This window comes from Carcharhinus amblyrhynchos, chromosome 7 (genome assembly GCF_965287045.1).
Source record: "Carcharhinus amblyrhynchos chromosome 7, sCarAmb.v2.hapA, whole genome shotgun sequence".
In the NCBI taxonomy this organism is placed as follows: domain Eukaryota; kingdom Metazoa; phylum Chordata; class Chondrichthyes; order Carcharhiniformes; family Carcharhinidae; genus Carcharhinus; species Carcharhinus amblyrhynchos.
The window spans coordinates 105,922,962-105,942,131 of NC_137330.1; the positions used below are offsets into that span (position 1 = coordinate 105,922,962).

General features: G+C 49.0%; 12 non-coding genes and 1 pseudogene across 12 annotated transcripts; all 13 read left to right on the plus strand.

Moving 5' to 3' along the window:
- Nucleotides 1–13,477: 13,477 nt before the first annotated feature.
- Nucleotides 13,478–13,596, plus strand: LOC145346249 (5S ribosomal RNA). The gene has a single exon (XR_013887603.1). It is a non-coding gene; the product is annotated as a 5S ribosomal RNA (ribosomal RNA).
- Nucleotides 13,597–13,929: 333 nt separating this feature from the next.
- On the plus strand, nt 13,930–14,048 carry LOC145346049 (5S ribosomal RNA). Its single transcript, XR_013887412.1, has one exon. It is a non-coding gene; the product is annotated as a 5S ribosomal RNA (ribosomal RNA).
- Nucleotides 14,049–14,381: 333 nt separating this feature from the next.
- LOC145346169 (5S ribosomal RNA) lies at nt 14,382–14,500 on the plus strand. The gene has a single exon (XR_013887527.1). It is a non-coding gene; the product is annotated as a 5S ribosomal RNA (ribosomal RNA).
- Nucleotides 14,501–14,833: 333 nt separating this feature from the next.
- LOC145346170 (5S ribosomal RNA) lies at nt 14,834–14,952 on the plus strand. Its single transcript, XR_013887528.1, has one exon. It is a non-coding gene; the product is annotated as a 5S ribosomal RNA (ribosomal RNA).
- Nucleotides 14,953–15,285: 333 nt separating this feature from the next.
- On the plus strand, nt 15,286–15,404 carry LOC145345651 (5S ribosomal RNA). Its single transcript, XR_013887109.1, has one exon. It is a non-coding gene; the product is annotated as a 5S ribosomal RNA (ribosomal RNA).
- A 333-nt stretch (nt 15,405–15,737) lies between these two features.
- LOC145346166 (5S ribosomal RNA) lies at nt 15,738–15,856 on the plus strand. Its single transcript, XR_013887524.1, has one exon. It is a non-coding gene; the product is annotated as a 5S ribosomal RNA (ribosomal RNA).
- A 333-nt stretch (nt 15,857–16,189) lies between these two features.
- LOC145346171 (5S ribosomal RNA) lies at nt 16,190–16,308 on the plus strand. Its single transcript, XR_013887529.1, has one exon. It is a non-coding gene; the product is annotated as a 5S ribosomal RNA (ribosomal RNA).
- A 333-nt stretch (nt 16,309–16,641) lies between these two features.
- LOC145345652 (5S ribosomal RNA) lies at nt 16,642–16,760 on the plus strand. The gene has a single exon (XR_013887110.1). It is a non-coding gene; the product is annotated as a 5S ribosomal RNA (ribosomal RNA).
- A 333-nt stretch (nt 16,761–17,093) lies between these two features.
- On the plus strand, nt 17,094–17,212 carry LOC145346281 (5S ribosomal RNA). The gene has a single exon (XR_013887635.1). It is a non-coding gene; the product is annotated as a 5S ribosomal RNA (ribosomal RNA).
- A 333-nt stretch (nt 17,213–17,545) lies between these two features.
- On the plus strand, nt 17,546–17,654 carry LOC145345689 (5S ribosomal RNA; annotated as a pseudogene).
- A 333-nt stretch (nt 17,655–17,987) lies between these two features.
- LOC145345684 (5S ribosomal RNA) lies at nt 17,988–18,106 on the plus strand. The gene has a single exon (XR_013887139.1). It is a non-coding gene; the product is annotated as a 5S ribosomal RNA (ribosomal RNA).
- A 333-nt stretch (nt 18,107–18,439) lies between these two features.
- LOC145346332 (5S ribosomal RNA) lies at nt 18,440–18,558 on the plus strand. The gene has a single exon (XR_013887684.1). It is a non-coding gene; the product is annotated as a 5S ribosomal RNA (ribosomal RNA).
- Nucleotides 18,559–18,891: 333 nt separating this feature from the next.
- Nucleotides 18,892–19,010, plus strand: LOC145345653 (5S ribosomal RNA). The gene has a single exon (XR_013887111.1). It is a non-coding gene; the product is annotated as a 5S ribosomal RNA (ribosomal RNA).
- Nucleotides 19,011–19,170: the final 160 nt, after the last annotated feature.

Genomic DNA, 19,170 nt, shown 5'->3' on the forward strand with positions numbered 1-19,170 from the left:
GAAAGTGAGGGGTGACCTTATCCAAACATATAAGACTCTGAGGGGGCTTTATAGTGAGATGGTGAGATGGGTTTCAATGGGAGAGTCTCAAAACAAGGGGACATAGCTACAAGATAAAGGGCCAGTCATTTAAAACTGAGGTGAGTAGAAGTTTCTCCTGGCAGAAGATGGTGAATCTCTGGAACTCTGTGCCCCAAAGAGCAGGGGAATCTGGATCATTCAGAAGTGTTGAAAGTGGAGGTGGATAAACATTTGATAGATTGAGGAATAGAGAGTCTGGAGAAATGGCCACAGAGAAGGAGTGGCCATGATCTTATTGAATGATGCGACAGGCTTGAAAGACCTGGTGGCCAATTCCTGCTTCTGTTTCTTGTGTTCTTGTGTACTGTTTCTTGCTGCGGAGAACCAAGATGGTCACGTTTTGGGATTGGGTGGGTTAAAGATACATCATTCCCACTGCTTGCTTACCCAGAACATGCCAAACTTCTTTACAAAAATACATGATGCCCATTTTCCTCATGAAATAATCCAGTCTTCAATTTTGCCAACTGTATTATGATAAAATACTCAGTTGAGTTTTTTACACAAATTTAACAACAAAGCTGTTCTCTCCCATATGCAAACTTACAGGTACTTTGACTTTGAAAATGGAAAGACACTTAGTAATTTTTTAAAGTTTATAAAACCTGAACTGTCCACTCATTTTCCCAAATACAAAACTCATAGAAGAACCCCTGATGCATGGTCCGACTGAGAAATAATCAAAAATCATCTGTTAAATGTGTAAATTCCTTTAAAATATAAGAGATATCGGCCACCCTGTCAAGTGCAAATATAAAAGCAACACTTGGTTTAATGTTTGAAAATGTTCTATTGGTGAGGAGAAAGCCAACACCACAGTCTGAATGCCCGTTCAATGTCACACAACTGGAGTACTGTCAAACCCACATGTCTTGGAAGTTTCAGCCCAGCATATTTAAGCCTTCTGGGATTTTCTGTTCGCCACGGTGTGTTTTCCCACAGCCCAGGTGGCTCACCACAGCCAGCCAGCTGGATTTTCCGTTCCTATAGAAGACTGCGGGGTTTTGAAGGTCTCATCTACCCCATTGCTGGGAAAGGGGGGCGAGGTCACCTTTGGCAGGACTGAAAGATCCCACCAGTGGGAAAGGCTGGAAAACTCTACCCTTGTTCTCTTGTTAATTCGCAAGTGATTGCTGTTCTTGGGCTTCTTTCCAAGAATGGGTAAGATGGGTATAGAGGGCTGTGGGCCAAACGCGGGCAATTGGGATTAGCTTAGGGGTTTTAAAAAAAAGAGTGGCATGGACAAATTGGGCCAAAGGGCTTGTTTCCATGCTGTAGACCTTTATGACTCTATGACTCTAGTATTATTGAGGCCTGCACAGTGAGAAGGAAAATATTCATTCAAACTGAGAGTAATATTCACAAGACAGGGAGGAAAGTATCAACAGAGCGTACAGAAAGCAGTTCTCATTGTTTCTCTACTTGTTAAACTTTGCTTGTTTTAACTTTCACTTTGCAAGTTTCTATCCGTCTGAGTGTTCCTATTGCATTAGTACTGATTCCAAAAAAATACACGTTGCAGACGCAGTAATTAATTTCTATAATGATGTTGTGTACTGCATGCCCTGCCTGGCTAAAACTGTTGAATCCTCTGTCTGCCAGAAAGGATTGGTAACGTTCATTTAATAGTGTCACAAGTAGGCTCCCAATAACACTGCAATGACGTTACAGGAAAATCCCCTAGTTGCCACACTCCAGTGCCTATTCGGGTACACAGAGGGAGAATTTAGCATGGCAAGTTCACCTAACTAGCACGTCTTTCAGACTGTGGGAGGAAACCTGAGTACCCAGAGGAAACCCAAGTAGACACGGGAAGATTGTGGATAAATCCCCAGGACTGGACAGGGTATTCCCACGGACCTCGAGAGAGGCTAGTTTTGAACTTGCAGGGGCCCTGGCAGACATATTTAAAATGTCAGTATTCACGGGGGAGGTGCCGGATGATTGGAGGGTGGCTCATGTTGTTCCGTTGTTTAAAAAAGGTTCCAAAAGAAATCTGGGAAATTATAGGCCAATAAGTTTGACGTTGGTGGTGGGCAAGTTATTGGAAGGTGTGATAAGGGATAGGATCTACAAATATTTGGATAGACAGGGACTTATTAGGGAGAGTCAACATGGCTTTGTGCGTGGTAGGTCACGTTTGACCAATCCATTAGAGTTTTTCGAGGAGGTTACCAGGAAAGTGGATGAAGGGAAGGTGGTGGATGTTGTCTACTTGGATTTCAGCAAGGCCTTTGACAAGGTCCCTCATGGGAGGTTAGTTAGGAAGGTTCAGTCGCTAGGTATACATGGGGAGGTAGTAAATTGGATTAGACACTGGTTCAATGGAAGAAGCCAGAGTGGTTGTGGAGGATTGCTTCTCTGAGTGGAGGCCTGTGACTAGTGGAGTGCCGGATTGGTGTTGGGTCCATTGTTGTTTGTCATCTATATCAATGATCTGGATGATAATGTGGTAAATTGGATCAACAAATTTGCTGATGATACAAAGATTGGAGGCGTAGTGGACAGTAAGGAAGGTTTTCAAAGCTTGCAGAGGGATTTGGACCAACTAGAAAAATGGGTAGAAAAATGGCAAATGGAATTTAATGCAGACAAGTGTGAGGTATTGCACTTTGGAAGGACAAACCAAAGTAGAACGTACAGGGTAAATCGTAGGTCTCTGAAGAGTGCAGTTGAACAGACAGACCTGGGAATACGTGTACAGAATTCCCAGAAGTGACATCACAGTTGGATAGGATCGTAAAGAGTGCTTTTGGTACATTGGCCTTTATAAATCAGAGTATCAAGTATAAAAGTTGCAGTGTTATGGTAAGGTTGTATAAGGCATTGGTGAGGCCAAATGTAGAGTATTGTGTACAGTTTTGGTCACCTTGTTACAGGAAGGATGTAAATAAGGTTGAAAGAGTGCAGAGAAGGTTCACGAGGATGGTACCGGGACTTGAGACGCTGAGTTACAGAGAGAGATTGAATAGGTTAGGACTTAATTCCCTGGAGCGTAGAAGAATGAGGGGAGATTTGATAGAGGTGTATAAGATTTTGATGGGTATAGATAGAGTGAATGCAAACAGGCTTTTTCCACTGAGGCTAGGGGAGAAAAAAACCAGAGGGCATGGGTTAAGGGTGAAAGGAGAAAAGTTTAAAGGGAATATTAGGGAGGATTCTTCGTGCAGAAAGTGGTGGGAGTGTGGAATGAGCTGCTGGGTAAAGTGGTAAATGCGGGGTCACTTTTAACATTTAAGAAAAACTTGGACAGGTTCATGGATGAGAGGGGTGTGGAGGGATATGGTCCAAGTGCAGGTCAGTGGGACTAGGCAAAAAATGGTTCAGCACAGACAAGAAGGGCCAAAAGGCCTGTTTCTGAGCTGTAAATTTTCTATGGTTCTATAGTTCTAATGTCCAAACTCTGCACAGACAGTGACCCAGGCTGGGAATTGAGCCCAGGTCCCTGGCGCTGTGAGGCAGCAGTGCTAACCACCGTGCTGCCTGAAGTACTGACTTGGAATCTGCAGGCAAGTGGTGGCTCCCGTGGTGTTCGAAAGAAGGGAAACCTCAGGCAATAGCTGCCCAAGCTCAGCCCTATCCCGGGCAGTTGGTTTCGCAGTCAGAGCTGTGGGCAACCCACTGAGGGCCACGGAGCAGCCCAATGCTTGTGTTTTAATTCCATTTTATTCAGTGTTTCACTTTCACCCCTTTCCGTTTCCGCTTTGCGAGGTTTGTGTTTGAAATCATAGAAACCCCTACTGGAATCCTTACAGTGCAGAAGGAGTGCATTCATCCCATCAAGTCTGCAGCAACAGCAATCCCATCCGGGCCCTATCCCCGTCATCCCACATATTTACCCCACTCATCTCCCTAGCCTATGCATCCTGGTTAGATTGATTGGCTATGCTAAATTGCCCCTTGGTGTCTGAACCGGCACATCTTTGGACTGTGGGAGGAAACTGGAGCAACTGGAGGAAACTCATGCAGACACAGGGAAAATATGCAAACTCCGCACAGTCACCCAAGCCGGGAATTGAATCAAGGTACTGCACATGTCGGGGGGTGGGGGAGGGAGTATAATTGAACGACAGGCCCAATTGCCACTGAATAACATGCAGAACTTCTGCAGAAACTGCACTCATCTTGATATGGAAATCCTCAAGTGGTGTGATCTTAGTCGCTTGCCACATTGATCCATTTGATCGATAGGTAAATAATATGATGCATGTGAGGTACCTTTTTAGAGCCAGATACTAATTTGGTCCTTCCCACCCCAAACCCTAACATCAAATATTAATTCTAGCATAGGTTTCATTGGATCCTGAGAGTGGCTTCGCCTTACAGTATTCCAGTGCTATAAAGCCAACTGAAACGTTGTTTCATGGGGATAAATCAGTTGCCATTTTTATTGTAAAGGGAAAATGCTGCGGATGCTGGAATCTGAAACAAAAACAGAAAATGCTGGGTATTCTCAGCAGGTTTGACAGCATCTGTGGTGAGAGAACAGAGCTAACATTCTGATTCAAACCCTTGGCTCTATTCTCTCTCCACAGAGCCTGTCAGACCTGCTGAGACTCTTCAGCATTTTCTGTTTTTGTGACTGGTTTTTATTAATGATTCCCGTTTGCTTTCCCCCTACTTAAGTCATTAAAAAAGTCACAAGCTCGTGCAGCAAACACTGAACGAGCATCGTGAGTACATCTTGCACAAGTCCTTCACATTCTGCCACCCAGATTCCTAGTTAGATTAACCTTCCCGTTGAAGCCACTTTTTTGACAGTGCACTGCATGGATCAGCCTGTAGGGGCGCGCGTAGAGCGAACCGTGAGCACAGCCCTTCCCCCCCCCCCTCGTGGCGCAGGCGCTGACGGGCCCACTCTTGGCCCGCAGCGCAGGCGCAGAGGGACCCGCCATCGGCCCGCGACGCAGGCGCAGATGGGGCCGCCATTTGTCCGCTGCGCAGGCGCAGAGGGGGCGGCTATGGGTCCTCTGCAGAAAGGGCAGCCATCGGCCCGCGGCGCAGGCGCAGACGGCAGTGCCATATTGGGCGTGTGGCTTTTGAATTGAAAAGCCCCCAGTTTAAAACTTATGTTAGATTTTCCTCCAGTCACTGGGGCAGAGACAAGCTTTCCCCAATCTTACTTCTGCTCAACAAACCCTCCTTTCCCCATCAATGTGGTGAAGTATTCCCTGTTGCAGCCACTGGGTGGGTTGACAAATCCCAGGCACTTTCCCACTGCAGCAATTCTAAATGACCATCCTTGTGTTTCTAGGCCCCGAGCCTGCAGCAGCGGCTGCGGGAAAGGTGCAGAGCAAGGATGCTGTGATGTGGAGATGCCGGCGTTGAACTGGGGTGGACACAATAAGAAATTTCACACACTGGGTTAAAGTCCAATCGGTTTATTTGGTATCATGATCTTTCGGAGTGTTGCCCCTTAATCAGGTGTGGCAGCGGACCGTGACTTTGATCTTTGCCCAAGTCCAGCTGCAGGTAATGGTGACTGAGTTAAAGTGGGAAATAGGCTGAAAACGTGCAGTCAGTGATCGCTTCTTGGCCTTTTGGCTAAGAACAAGTGTTGGATCAAAGCCTCGATGTGTTGCAATGTCTCACCTTGTCAGCTTGGATCTTTTATTGTGTCTCTCGTGAGGACTACAAATTAGATTCAACTGGAATTTGAATTTGGTTTTTGGAGCAAACAAGGAATGGATTTGTGTTTGCTTGGTCCACTCTGAGCATTGGCTTTATAACTTTAAGGATGGAGTAAAAAGAATTTAAATGGGGGTGGGAGTTGTGGTTTAAAACACTTCTGTCATTTTGCTATGGATCCTGCATTATTCTAATGAAAAACAAAATCTCATTTTTAAGTGAAATATGTCCTCATGATGTTCTAGTGAATCTCAAATATGCCCTCTGACCCAAATGCAGCCCACAGTATTTCTTACAACATACTGAAAGTTTCATGTGGTTCATCATTAGCTCTTCCATATTCTGGACCTGTTCTGATGAAATTGAGAATTATCAGGGTTATTTTTAACAATCCCATCTATATAATACAGCAAAGTAATAGACTGAAAGAGATCATTCAAAATAGGTGCAATGTAGCCAGGTATCAATGAATGAACTTTGAGGATGTTGCTTTATGTTCTTCTAGCCTCTGAATGGTTGAGGTTCAGCACTATCTGCTTCTATGTAGATACTCCTGTTCAAATCTGCTGTGGCATTGTCCAATATAGCTATGCTGGCAATTACTATCATTAACACAAATTGTCAGATCTTCCATTATACTCCTGACTGGTGCCTTGTAGTTGATGGATGGCTATTGGGCAGTCAGGAGGTGAGTTACCTGCCACAGGATTCCTAGCCTCTCACCTGCTCTTGTAGCTACAGTATTTATATGGCGAGCCCAGTTCTGTTTCTGGTTAATGCTCCCCCCCTCCAGTGCTGGAGTCAATGGTGGTAATGTCATTGAATATCAAAGGTTGATTCTCTCCTGTTGGAGATGGCCATTTCCTTGCATTTGTGTGGTGCGAGTATTACCCACAACTTGTCAGCCTGGCTATTGTCCGGGTCTTGCTGCACTTGGGCATGAACTGCTACAGTATCGGAGAAGTCGTGAATGGTGCTGAACATTTTGTGTGGTCATCAATGAACATCCCGACTTCTGACCTTATGATGGAAGGAAGACCATTGATGAAGCAGTTGAAGATGGATCTAGAACACTATCCTGAGGAAATCCTGCAGCAGTATCCTGCAAGTGAGATGACTGACTTCCAATCAATTTATGGGGCATTGGCATCAGTATTGGGGTAGGTGGGACCTGTTCGGGCAGGATGGGGTTGGTCTGAACCGTGCTGGGACCAGAGTGCTGGCGAATAGAGTAAAGAGGACTGTAGACAGGGCTTTAAACTAATTAGGGGGGGGAGGGTGCGAGGGTAGGTGACATTACGGGGTCTAGAGTTGAGGAGAGGGTACAGGTAAGGGAAGAGGCCGAGGATGTCCCAATAATAGAGGGAGTAGGGCGCGTGAGTATGGTTGGTGGCGTTATGGCAAATAGGGTCCAGTTGAAGGCTGGGATGAAGGCACTTTATCTGAATGCACGAAGCATTCGGAATAAAGTGGATGAGCTGGTGGCGCAGATCGGCACAAATGGATATGATCTGGTGGCCATTACAGAGACGTGGCTGCAAGGTGACAGGGACTGGGAGCTGAATGTCCAGGGTTATCAAGTGTTTAGGAAGGATAGGCGGGAGGGAAAAGGGGGGGGCATAGCTCTGCTGATTAAGGATAGCATCAGGGTGGTAGCAAGGGATGATATTGGAGCCAAGGAGCAGAAAGCGGAATCGTTGTGGGTAGAGATTAGGAACAGCAAAGGGAGGAAGACGCTGGTGGGTGTCGTCTATAGGCCCCAGAATAATGATCTGGAGGTGGGGCGGGCTGTTAACGCGCAAATAAGTGCGGCGTGCAGGAATGGGACGGCCGTAGTTATGGGGGATTTCAATCTACATATAGATTGGTCGACCTATGTTGGACGCGGTGGGCTCGAGGAGGAGTTCTTGGAATGCTGCCGGGATAGTTTCCTGGAACAGTGTGTGTTGGAGCCAACGAGTGAGCAAGCTATCTTGGATCTGGTGTTATGTAATGAGGCGGGTAGAATTAGGGACCTTGCGGTGAAGGATCCTCTTGGGGAGAGTGGTCATTGTGTGGTGGAGTTTCTGGTGCAGATGGAGGAGGAGAAAGTGGGTTCCCAGGCACGTGTCCTTTGTTTGAACAGAGGGGAGTACGGTAGGATGAGAGAAGAATTGGCGAATGTGGACTGGGGGAGCGCGTTGGAAGGTAGGTCTGCTGAGGAGCAGTGGAGAATCTTTAAGGAGATCTTTCTTGGTGCTCAACGGAAATTTATTCCGCTGGTCAAAAAGGACAGTAGGAGGAGAGGTAATAAGCCGTGGATAATGAAGGAGGTGAAGGAAAGTGTTCAATTAAAAGCGGAGGCGTTTAGAGTAGCTAAGAGTAGTGGGCGAGAAGAGGATTGGGAGAGGTTTAAATGTCAACAGAGATTGACAAAGAAGTTGATAAAGAAGGGTAGGAGAAACTATGAAGCTGGGCTAGCGCTTAATATAAAAAAGGATAGCAAGAGTTTTTATAAATATATAAAAAGGAAGAGGCTGGCTAGGGTGAACGTTGGTCCCTTAGAGGATGAGAAGGGGGCCTTAGTGGTAGGGGATGGGGATATGGCTGAGGTCCTGAATAACTTTTTTGTTTCTGTCTTCACAGAGGAGGACGTGAATAATTTGCCGGGTGTTAGAGATGGAAAGGTGGTAGGACTGGAGGGACTTAATGACATTACTGTTACGAGAGAGGCGGTGCTCGACAGACTGGAGGGGCTGATTGTGGACAAGTCCCCAGGACCGGATGGAATGCATCCGAGGGTTCTGAAAGAAATGGCGGAGGTGATAGTGGATGCCTTGGTGGTTATTTTCCAGACGTCGCTGGATTCTGGGGAAGTGCCAGAAGATTGGAAAGCGGCTAATGTTACGCCGTTGTTTAAGAAGGGTGCCAAGCAAAAGGCAGGAAATTATAGGCCGGTTAGTTTCACGTCTGTTGTAGGTAAAATGTTAGAATCCGTCATCAAGGAGGAAATAGCGAGGCATCTTGAGGGGAATTGCTTGATAGAGCAGACGCAGCACGGTTTCGTTAAGGGGAAGTCGTGTCTGACAAATTTACTGGAGTTCTATGAGGATGTGTCTAGGGCGCTGGATAGAGGAGAGCCGGTGGATGTGGTCTTTCTTGATTTTCAGAAGGCGTTTGACAAGGTACCTCACAAGAGGTTATTGCAGAAGGTCAGGGGACATGGAGTTGGGGGTAGGGTGTTAGCGTGGATAGAGGACTGGTTGTCAAATAGGAGGCAGAGAGTGGGGGTCAACGGGTGCTATTCGGATTGGCGGTTGGTGACTAGTGGAGTGCCTCAGGGGTCGGTGCTGGGGCCTCAGCTATTTACCATTTATATAGATGATCTGGAGGAGGGAACTGAGTGTATGGTGTCGAAATTTGCTGATGACACCAAGATTGGTGGAAAGGCAAATTGTGCGGAGGGTGTGGAGAGTCTACAGAAGGATCTAGATAGGCTGGGCGAACGGGCCAGGAACTGGCAAATGGAATTTAATGTTGGCAAGTGTGAGGTGGTCCACTTTGGTAGGAATAATGGTAGGAAGGATTATTACTTAACGTGGAGAAAAACTGCAGCAGGCAGCGGTGCAGAGGGACCTCGGGGTCCTTGTGCATGAGTCGCAAAAACCCAGCTTGCAGGTGCAGCAGGTGGTCAAGAAGGCGAATGGGATGCTGGCCTTCATAGCGAGGGGGATTGAATATAAAAGTAGGGAGGTCTTGCTGCGGCTGTATAGGGCATTGGTGAAGCTGCAGCTGGAGTACTGTGTGCAGTTTTGGGCGCCGTACTTACGCAAGGATATTTTGGCCTTGGAGGGAGTGCAGAGGAGGTTTACTAGGCTGATGCTGGAGTTGAGGGGGTTGAGCTATGAGGAGAGGCTGAATAAACTAGGCTTGTACTCGTTAGAGTTTAGAAGAATGAGGGGAGATCTCATTGAGACGTATAAGATGATGAATGGGATGGATAGGATAGAGGTGGAGAGACTCTTCCCGCTCAGAAAGGACAGTAGGACTAGGGGGCACAGCCTCAAGGTAAAGGGGGGGCGGTTTAGAACAGAGTTGAGGAGGAACTTCTTCACTCAAAGGGTGGTGAATCTCTGGAATTCTCTGCCCGTTGAAGTGGTGGAGGCTGCCTCGCTAAATATTTTTAAGAAGTGGGTTGATGGGTTTTTGATAAGAGAGCGGATTAAGGGTTATGGGGAGAGGGCGGGAATGTGGAACTGAGCCACGACAGATCAGCCATGATCTTATTGAATGGCGGGGCAGGCTCGAAGGGCCAGATGGCCTACTCCTGCTCCTATTTCTTATGTTCTTATGTTCTTACAACTATAAAAGACAGAATTAACATAACTTTTACCCATTGAAATATTGAAACATGATAAGATATAATTCTAAACTGCGAGCTATCTTGATAGTCCCAATTTAAGCGATATCCAATAGACTGAAATTCCTCTTCCAAAGCAGTTAACAAAATACAGTCTTATGTCAGTTGCTAGTCTTTTAGCCTTTTTTCCCTTTAAACAAAGATGCAGAGAGACACCTGTCTTCTGACTGATTGTAACCTCCAGTGAAGGAGAGAAGGAGAAAACAACTCTTTTGCAGACTTCTGGAGATAACTACATTCTAGCAAGTGCTAGACTTCAATTTCAAGAGAAAGAGAAAGATGAGCTACTGTTCTACAAAATCAAACTGCCTGTTTTTTTCTCTGAAGGCCTAGCTCCACCTGGTCACATGATATTTTCTTTGTCAAACAACCTACTTAAACTCTACTCTGACATCCTGAGAAAAACCCAACTAGAACAAAGTGCGCAATCAGGACCCTGACCTTCCCATTTTAACATATGATCTTGCTCCCATGCCCACATATCTGTCCTTGGCCTGTTGCAATATTCCAGTGAAGCTCAATGCAAACTGGAGGAACAGCATCTCATCTTCTAGCGAGGTACATTACAGCTTTCCGGTCTCAACATCAAATTCAACAACTTCAGATGATTAGCTCTATCCTGCCTTGACCCCTTTGTTTTCACTTAATTTATCCTACCTTTTATTTCTCTATTGTCTTTCATTATTTTTTCTTTCCCTCCTCCTTCCCGGCTTTCCCCATTTTATTCCCCCCTTTCCTGACCTTTCTCCCTTTGCTTCCCCTTGCCCTTTTTTCTCAATTTTACCTCTCACACCCATCTCCCCACTTCCCCACTTCTTCATCTGTCACAGTTTACTTTCTGATTTCAGCTTCTGTGCCATTTGGCCATTCACACCTTTCATTCTCTCTATGAATTGCCATGAGTAGCCTTTACCCTTGTTTTTGCGGTTGACTCATCTTTCATCCCCTCAGTATACAGGATAAATATCTCCCACATTGTGATGCCTTTTAGCTTTGACAGTGAGTCACCTGGACTTGAGACGTCAGCTCTTATCACTCCTTACAGATGCTGCCAGACCTGCTAAGATTTTCCAGCATTTTCTCTTTTGCCAACAATTACAAGACTGTGTTAATTCAGGTTCAAACAAACACCCCAATAATGAGGAGCACTTATTCTTCTGCATGCTCGGCATCTGGGCTGCTGCCTGCAAACAGTTGGCACTGCAATCAGAACCACAGTATAAAATGATTCCTTCACAAGAAACATGACGCAAATACATTTATTAAAGGCACAGTATTGTCATGATATGTCCCATTGATTCTCAACATATCACAGCTATGCCCTGATTTCCCACATATCAAATGAACGGCCCTTTTCTCGTGTGTGTGAAGCTGGCATTATAACCCTGCTTATTTCCTTAAAAAAAAGAATGGAGACCATAGCCATTAGGGCTCAATTTCTGTTACAATATGAATGCAACCATAGACAAGATCATTGAATGAAACTCGGTTGAAAAAGATTGCTGTCCTTTGCAAGATAGCAAATCCAAGGTTTTGTATTGATTCAGTGACAAAGCATTCCAATGTCAAGCCCATCCATTGGCAGCAGGAAGTATTGAAATGTATTCACATGTTGCTACCTCATTTGTCAGAGAAGGCAGTTGGTGAAGCACAGGCCAATAGCACTGACAAACCCAATCACATGATGGAGAGAAGATAACCTCCGTACAGAGTCAGATTGCACAAAAATGGACTCTGCTGGTTTCAAAAGTGTGATCATGAGAAGTGATGTGAAGTACGTTGAGAGCTATGTGGTGATTATTTGAATTCATTGTAGTGGGGATGATTGCTTTTCAGGCAGATGTTTCAGCAATAACATTGTCAGAAATGTTTAAAGTGGCTTGCACAAAATGGTTACAAATAAATGCCTCTGACAAGGGAGCTGATTGTGTGAATATGTTTAAGTGTCTGGACATTCAGGAAACTGAGGATATGTCACAGAGGTGAGTGAAAATCCTGTGGGACAAAAACAGGTTCTCTCAGGTAATTTTCTCAGAACCTGATATGTGAAAACAGAAACTTAGTCTAAAAAATAAGATGAGAAAACGGGATATAAAATTACATGATGGACATGAAGAAAGATTCAACAACCATGCTTTGAGATAAATTGCAGATGTGACAATAGATAGGTAAACTTATGAGAACTTCCGAGGAAAACTGCTGGAAGATCTCAGTGCACTGGACCCAATCACTTGATTAGTCTGCAATACTTGCGGAGCACATAATGTGTGCAAGAGCGCACGCTTCAATGCAGCACAATGAAAGGGTGCAAATATGCTTTGTTTTCATCAATCAGGAGGAACCTTCCAAGGTACTTGCAGACATCATCAGGGAAAACATATTGCAGATTGACTCCTGTGCTGCTGGAGAAAGTGAAGGAAGAGAGAGCAGGGTGGTAGTATGCGCACCTGATCATGACCTGTCTCTGCTGACAGCACACTGAAGGGGAATGACAGCAGTGTGCAAATTTGTGCATGCTAAATGAGGTGCACAATTTGAGCTTTCCTGGGTGGTTGAGAAGGAAGACAGCCATGTGCCCAAGACATGAGAAACAGCAGTTTTGGGCGCCGCATCTGCGCAAGGATATTTTGGCCCTGGAGGGAGTGCAGAGGAGGTTTACTAGGCTGATACCGGAGTTGAGGGGATTGAGCTATGAGGAGAGGCTGAATAAACTAGGCTTGTACTCGTTAGAGTTTAGAAGAATGAGGGGAGATCTCATTGAGATGTATAAGATGATGAATGGGATGGATAGGATAGAGGTGGAGAGACTCTTCCCGCTCAAAAAAGACAGTAGGACTAGGGGGCACAGCCTCAAGATAAAGGGGAGGCGGTTTAGAACGGAGTTGAGGAGGAACTTCTTCACTCAAAGGGTGGTGAACCTCTGGAATTCTCTGCCCGTTGAAGTGGTGGAGGCTGCCTCGCTAAATATTTTTAAGAAGCGGGTTGATGGGTTCTTGATAAGAGAGGGGATTAAGGGTTATGGGGAGAGGGCGGGAAAGTGGAACTGAGCCACGACAGATCAGCCATGATCTTATTGAATGGCGGGGCAGGCTCGAAGGGCCAGATGGCCTACTCCTGCTCCTATTTCTTATGTTCTTATGTTATTATGTAAAAGGGAAAGAACTTTTAGTGCCAGCAAAAGCTGCTCACAACGTCTGATCAAAGCACTATCGGCCCAGAATCAGTCAAGCTTTTGGCTGGTGGACGAGGCAGTCAGAGTGAATGGGCCAGAAATGAGGGTGGCCAGACGAGCCGGCCCAGAGGCGTCCAATCTTTTGGCCGGCGGACGAGGCTGTCAGAGTGAATGGGCCAGAAATGAGGGCAGCCAGCGCCTACGGCCATACTAGCCTGAAAACGCCCGATCTCGTCTGATCTCGGAAGCTAAGCAGGCTCATGCCTGGTTAGTACTTGGATGGGAGACCGCCTGGGAATACCAGGTGCCGTAGGCTTTTGCTGCCAGCCGGGGCTGCCCGCAACGCCGGCTGTCGGCCCAGAGGCGGCTCACGTTTTGGCTGAGGAACTTTGCTGGTGATTTGTGGGAGAAGTCGGAACAGCAATACCCAGGAAGAAGTGCCAAGCAGACTATCTCTGGTGTCTCAGTGCTCAGGCCAGCAATATCCACCAAGAAGTGACAAGCGCAGTATCTCTGCTGATTCAGGGAGCTTTGCCCCAAACACTGCGTCAGTGTTTCCCTCCCTCCCTCCTCCTCTGACCACAGCACAAAGCCAATTGTCGGCATCTGAGTTGTGAGCGTGAAAAGGCCAGAAATGAGTGCAGCCTGCGCCTACGGCCATACTAGCCTGAAAACGCCCGATCTCGTCTGATCTCGGAAGCTAAGCAGGCTCAGGCCTGGTTAGTACTTGGATGGGAGACCGCCTGGGAATACCAGGTGCCGTAGGCTTTTGCTGCCAGCCGGGGCTGCCCGCAACGCCGGCTGTCGGCCCAGGGGCGGCTCACGTTTTGGCTGAGGAACTTTGCTGGTGATTTGTGGGAGAAGTCGGAACAGCAATACCCAGGAAGAAGTGCCAAGCAGACTATCTCTGGTGTCTCAGTGCTCAGGCCAGCAATATCCACCAAGAAGTGACAAGCGCAGTATCTCTGCTGATTCAGGGAGCTTTGCCCCAAACACTGCGTCAGTGTTTCCCTCCCTCCCTCCTCCTCTGACCACAGCACAAAGCCAATTGTCGGCATCTGAGTTGTGAGCGTGAAAAGGCCAGAAATGAGAGCAGCCAGCGCCTACGGCCATACTAGCCTGAAAACGCCCGATCTGGTCTGATCTCGGAAGCTAAGCAGGCTCAGGCCTGGTTAGTACTTGGATGGGAGACCGCCTGGGAATACCAGGTGCCGTAGGCTTTTGCTGCCAGCCGGGGCTGCCCGCAACGCCGGCTGTCGGCCCAGAGGCGGCTCACGTTTTGGCTGAGGAACTTTGCTGGTGATTTGTGGGAGAAGTCGGAACAGCAATACCCAGGAAGAAGTGCCAAGCAGACTATCTCTGGTGTCTCAGTGCTCAGGCCAGCAATATCCACCAAGAAGTGACAAGCGCAGTATCTCTGCTGATTCAGGGAGCTTTGCCCCAAACACTGCGTCAGTGTTTCCCTCCCTCCCTCCTCCTCTGACCACAGCACAAAGCCAATTGTCGGCATCTGAGTTGTGAGCGTGAAAAGGCCAGAAATGAGAGCAGCCAGCGCCTACGGCCATACTAGCCTGAAAACGCCCGATCTGGTCTGATCTCGGAAGCTAAGCAGGCTCAGGCCTGGTTAGTACTTGGATGGGAGACCGCCTGGGAATACCAGGTGCCGTAGGCTTTTGCTGCCAGCCGGGGCTGCCCGCAACGCCGGCTGTCGGCCCAGAGGCGGCTCACGTTTTGGCTGAGGAACTTTGCTGGTGATTTGTGGGAGAAGTCGGAACAGCAATACCCAGGAAGAAGTGCCAAGCAGACTATCTCTGGTGTCTCAGTGCTCAGGCCAGCAATATCCACCAAGAAGTGACAAGCGCAGTATCTCTGCTGATTCAGGGAGCTTTGCCCCAAACACTGCGTCAGTGTTTCCCTCCCTCCCTCCTCCTCTGACCACAGCACAAAGCCAATTGTCGGCATCTGAGTTGTGAGCGTGAAAAGGCCAGAAATGAGAGCAGCCAGTGCCTACGGCCGTACTAGCCTGAAAACGCCCGATCTGGTCTGATCTCGGAAGCTAAGCAGGCTCAGGCCTGGTTAGTACTTGGATGGGAGACCGCCTGGGAGTACCAGGTGCCGTAGGCTTTTGCTGCCAGCCGGGGCTGCCCGCAACGCCGGCTGTCGGCCCAGAGGCGGCTCACGTTTTGGCTGAGGAACTTTGCTGGTGATTTGTGGGAGAAGTCGGAACAGCAATACCCAGGAAGAAGTGCCAAGCAGACTATCTCTGGTGTCTCAGTGCTCAGGCCAGCAATATCCACCAAGAAGTGACAAGCGCAGTATCTCTGCTGATTCAGGGAGCTTTGCCCCAAACACTGCGTCAGTGTTTCCCTCCCTCCCTCCTCCTCTGACCACAGCACAAAGCCAATTGTCGGCATCTGAGTTGTGAGCGTGAAAAGGCCAGAAATGAGAGCAGCCAGCGCCTACGGCCATACTAGCCTGAAAACGCCCGATCTCGTCTGATCTCGGAAGCTAAGCAGGCTCAGGCCTGGTTAGTACTTGGATGGGAGACCGCCTGGGAATACCAGGTGCCGTAGGCTTTTGCTGCCAGCCGGGGCTGCCCGCAACGCCGGCTGTCGGCCCAGAGGCGGCTCACGTTTTGGCTGAGGAACTTTGCTGGTGATTTGTGGGAGAAGTCGGAACAGCAATACCCAGGAAGAAGTGCCAAGCAGACTATCTCTGGTGTCTCAGTGCTCAGGCCAGCAATATCCACCAAGAAGTGACAAGCGCAGTATCTCTGCTGATTCAGGGAGCTTTGCCCCAAACACTGCGTCAGTGTTTCCCTCCCTCCCTCCTCCTCTGACCACAGCACAAAGCCAATTGTCGGCATCTGAGTTGTGAGCGTGAAAAGGCCAGAAATGAGAGCAGCCAGCGCCTACGGCCATACTAGCCTGAAAACGCCCGATCTGGTCTGATCTCGGAAGCTAAGCAGGCTCAGGCCTGGTTAGTACTTGGATGGGAGACCGCCTGGGAATACCAGGTGCCGTAGGCTTTTGCTGCCAGCCGGGGCTGCCCGCAACGCCGGCTGTCGGCCCAGAGGCGGCTCACGTTTTGGCTGAGGAACTTTGCTGGTGATTTGTGGGAGAAGTCGGAACAGCAATACCCAGGAAGAAGTGCCAAGCAGACTATCTCTGGTGTCTCAGTGCTCAGGCCAGCAATATCCACCAAGAAGTGACAAGCGCAGTATCTCTGCTGATTCAGGGAGCTTTGCCCCAAACACTGCGTCAGTGTTTCCCTCCCTCCCTCCTCCTCTGACCACAGCACAAAGCCAATTGTCGGCATCTGAGTTGTGAGCGTGAAAAGGCCAGAAATGAGAGCAGCTAGCGCCTACGGCCATACTAGCCTGAAAACGCCTGATCTCGTCTGATCTCGGAAACTAAGCAGGCTCAGGCCTGGTTAGTACTTGGATGGGAGTCCGCCTGGGAATACCAGGTGCCGTAGGCTTTTGCTGCCAGCCGGGGCTGCCCGCAACGCCGGCTGTCGGCCCAGAGGCGGCTCACGTTTTGGCTGAGGAACTTTGCTGGTGATTTGTGGGAGAAGTCGGAACAGCAATACCCAGGAAGAAGTGCCAAGCAGACTATCTCTGGTGTCTCAGTGCTCAGGCCAGCAATATCCACCAAGAAGTGACAAGCGCAGTATCTCTGCTGATTCAGGGAGCTTTGCCCCAAACACTGCGTCAGTGTTTCCCTCCCTCCCTCCTCCTCTGACCACAGCACAAAGCCAATTGTCGGCATCTGAGTTGTGAGCGTGAAAAGGCCAGAAATGAGTACAGCCAGCGCCTACGGCCATACTAGCCTGAAAACGCCCGATCTCGTCTGATCTCGGAAGCTAAGCAGGCTCAGGCCTGGTTAGTACTTGGATGGGAGACCGCCTGGGAATACCAGGTGCCGTAGGCTTTTGCTGCCAGCCGGGGCTGCCCGCAACGCCGGCTGTCGGCCCAGGGGCGGCTCACGTTTTGGCTGAGGAACTTTGCTGGTGATTTGTGGGAGAAGTCGGAACAGCAATACCCAGGAAGAAGTGCCAAGCAGACTATCTCTGGTGTCTCAGTGCTCAGGCCAGCAATATCCACCAAGAAGTGACAAGCGCAGTATCTCTGCTGATTCAGGGAGCTTTGCCCCAAACACTGCGTCAGTGTTTCCCTCCCTCCCTCCTCCTCTGACCACAGCACAAAGCCAATTGTCGGCATCTGAGTTGTGAGCGTGAAAAGGCCAGAAATGAGAGCAGCCAGCGCCTACGGCCATACTAGCCTGAAAACGTCTGATCTCGGAAGCTAAGCAGGCTCAGGCCTGGTTAGTACTTGGATGGGAGACCGCCTGGGAATACCAGGTGCCGTAGGCTTTTGCTGCCAGCCGGGGCTGCCCGCAACGCCGGCTGTCGGCCCAGAGGCGGCTCACGTTTTGGCTGAGGAACTTTGCTGGTGATTTGTGGGAGAAGTCGGAACAGCAATACCCAGGAAGAAGTGCCAAGCAGACTATCTCTGGTGTCTCAGTGCTCAGGCCAGCAATATCCACCAAGAAGTGACAAGCGCAGTATCTCTGCTGATTCAGGGAGCTTTGCCCCAAACACTGCGTCAGTGTTTCCCTCCCTCCCTCCTCCTCTGACCACAGCACAAAGCCAATTGTCGGCATCTGAGTTGTGAGCGTGAAAAGGCCAGAAATGAGTGCAGCCAGCGCCTACGGCCATACTAGCCTGAAAACGCCCGATCTCGTCTGATCTCGGAAGCTAAGCAGGCTCAGGCCTGGTTAGTACTTGGATGGGAGACCGCCTGGGAATACCAGGTGCCGTAGGCTTTTGCTGCCAGCCGGGGCTGCCCGCAACGCCGGCTGTCGGCCCAGGGGCGGCTCACGTTTTGGCTGAGGAACTTTGCTGGTGATTTGTGGGAGAAGTCGGAACAGCAATACCCAGGAAGAAGTGCCAAGCAGACTATCTCTGGTGTCTCAGTGCTCAGGCCAGCAATATCCACCAAGAAGTGACAAGCGCAGTATCTCTGCTGATTCAGGGAGCTTTGCCCCAAACACTGCGTCAGTGTTTCCCTCCCTCCCTCCTCCTCTGACCACAGCACAAAGCCAATTGTCGGCATCTGAGTTGTGAGCGTGAAAAGGCCAGAAATGAGAGCAGCCAGCGCATACGGCCATACTAGCCTGAAAACGCCCGATCTGGTCTGATCTCGGAAGCTAAGCAGGCTCAGGCCTGGTTAGTACTTGGATGGGAGACCGCCTGGGAATACCAGGTGCCGTAGGCTTTTGCTGCCAGCCGGGGCTGCCCGCAACGCCGGCTGTCGGCCCAGAGGCGGCTCACGTTTTGGCTGAGGAACTTTGCTGGTGATTTGTGGGAGAAGTCGGAACAGCAATACCCAGGAAGAAGTGCCAAGCAGACTATCTCTGGTGTCTCAGTGCTCAGGCCAGCAATATCCACCAAGAAGTGACAAGCGCAGTATCTCTGCTGATTCAGGGAGCTTTGCCCCAAACACTGCGTCAGTGTTTCCCTCCCTCCCTCCTCCTCTGACCACAGCACAAAGCCAATTGTCGGCATCTGAGTTGTGAGCGTGAAAAGGCCAGAAATGAGAGCAGCCAGCGCCTACGGCCATACTAGCCTGAAAACGCCTGATCTCGTCTGATCTCGGAAACTAAGCAGGCTCAGGCCTGGTTAGTACTTGGATGGGAGTCCGCCTGGGAATACCAGGTGCCGTAGGCTTTTGCTGCCAGCCGGGGCTGCCCGCAACGCCGGCTGTCGGCCCAGAGGCGGCTCACGTTTTGGCTGAGGAACTTTGCTGGTGATTTGTGGGAGAAGTCGGAACAGCAATACCCAGGAAGAAGTGCCAAGCAGACTATCTCTGGTGTCTCAGTGCTCAGGC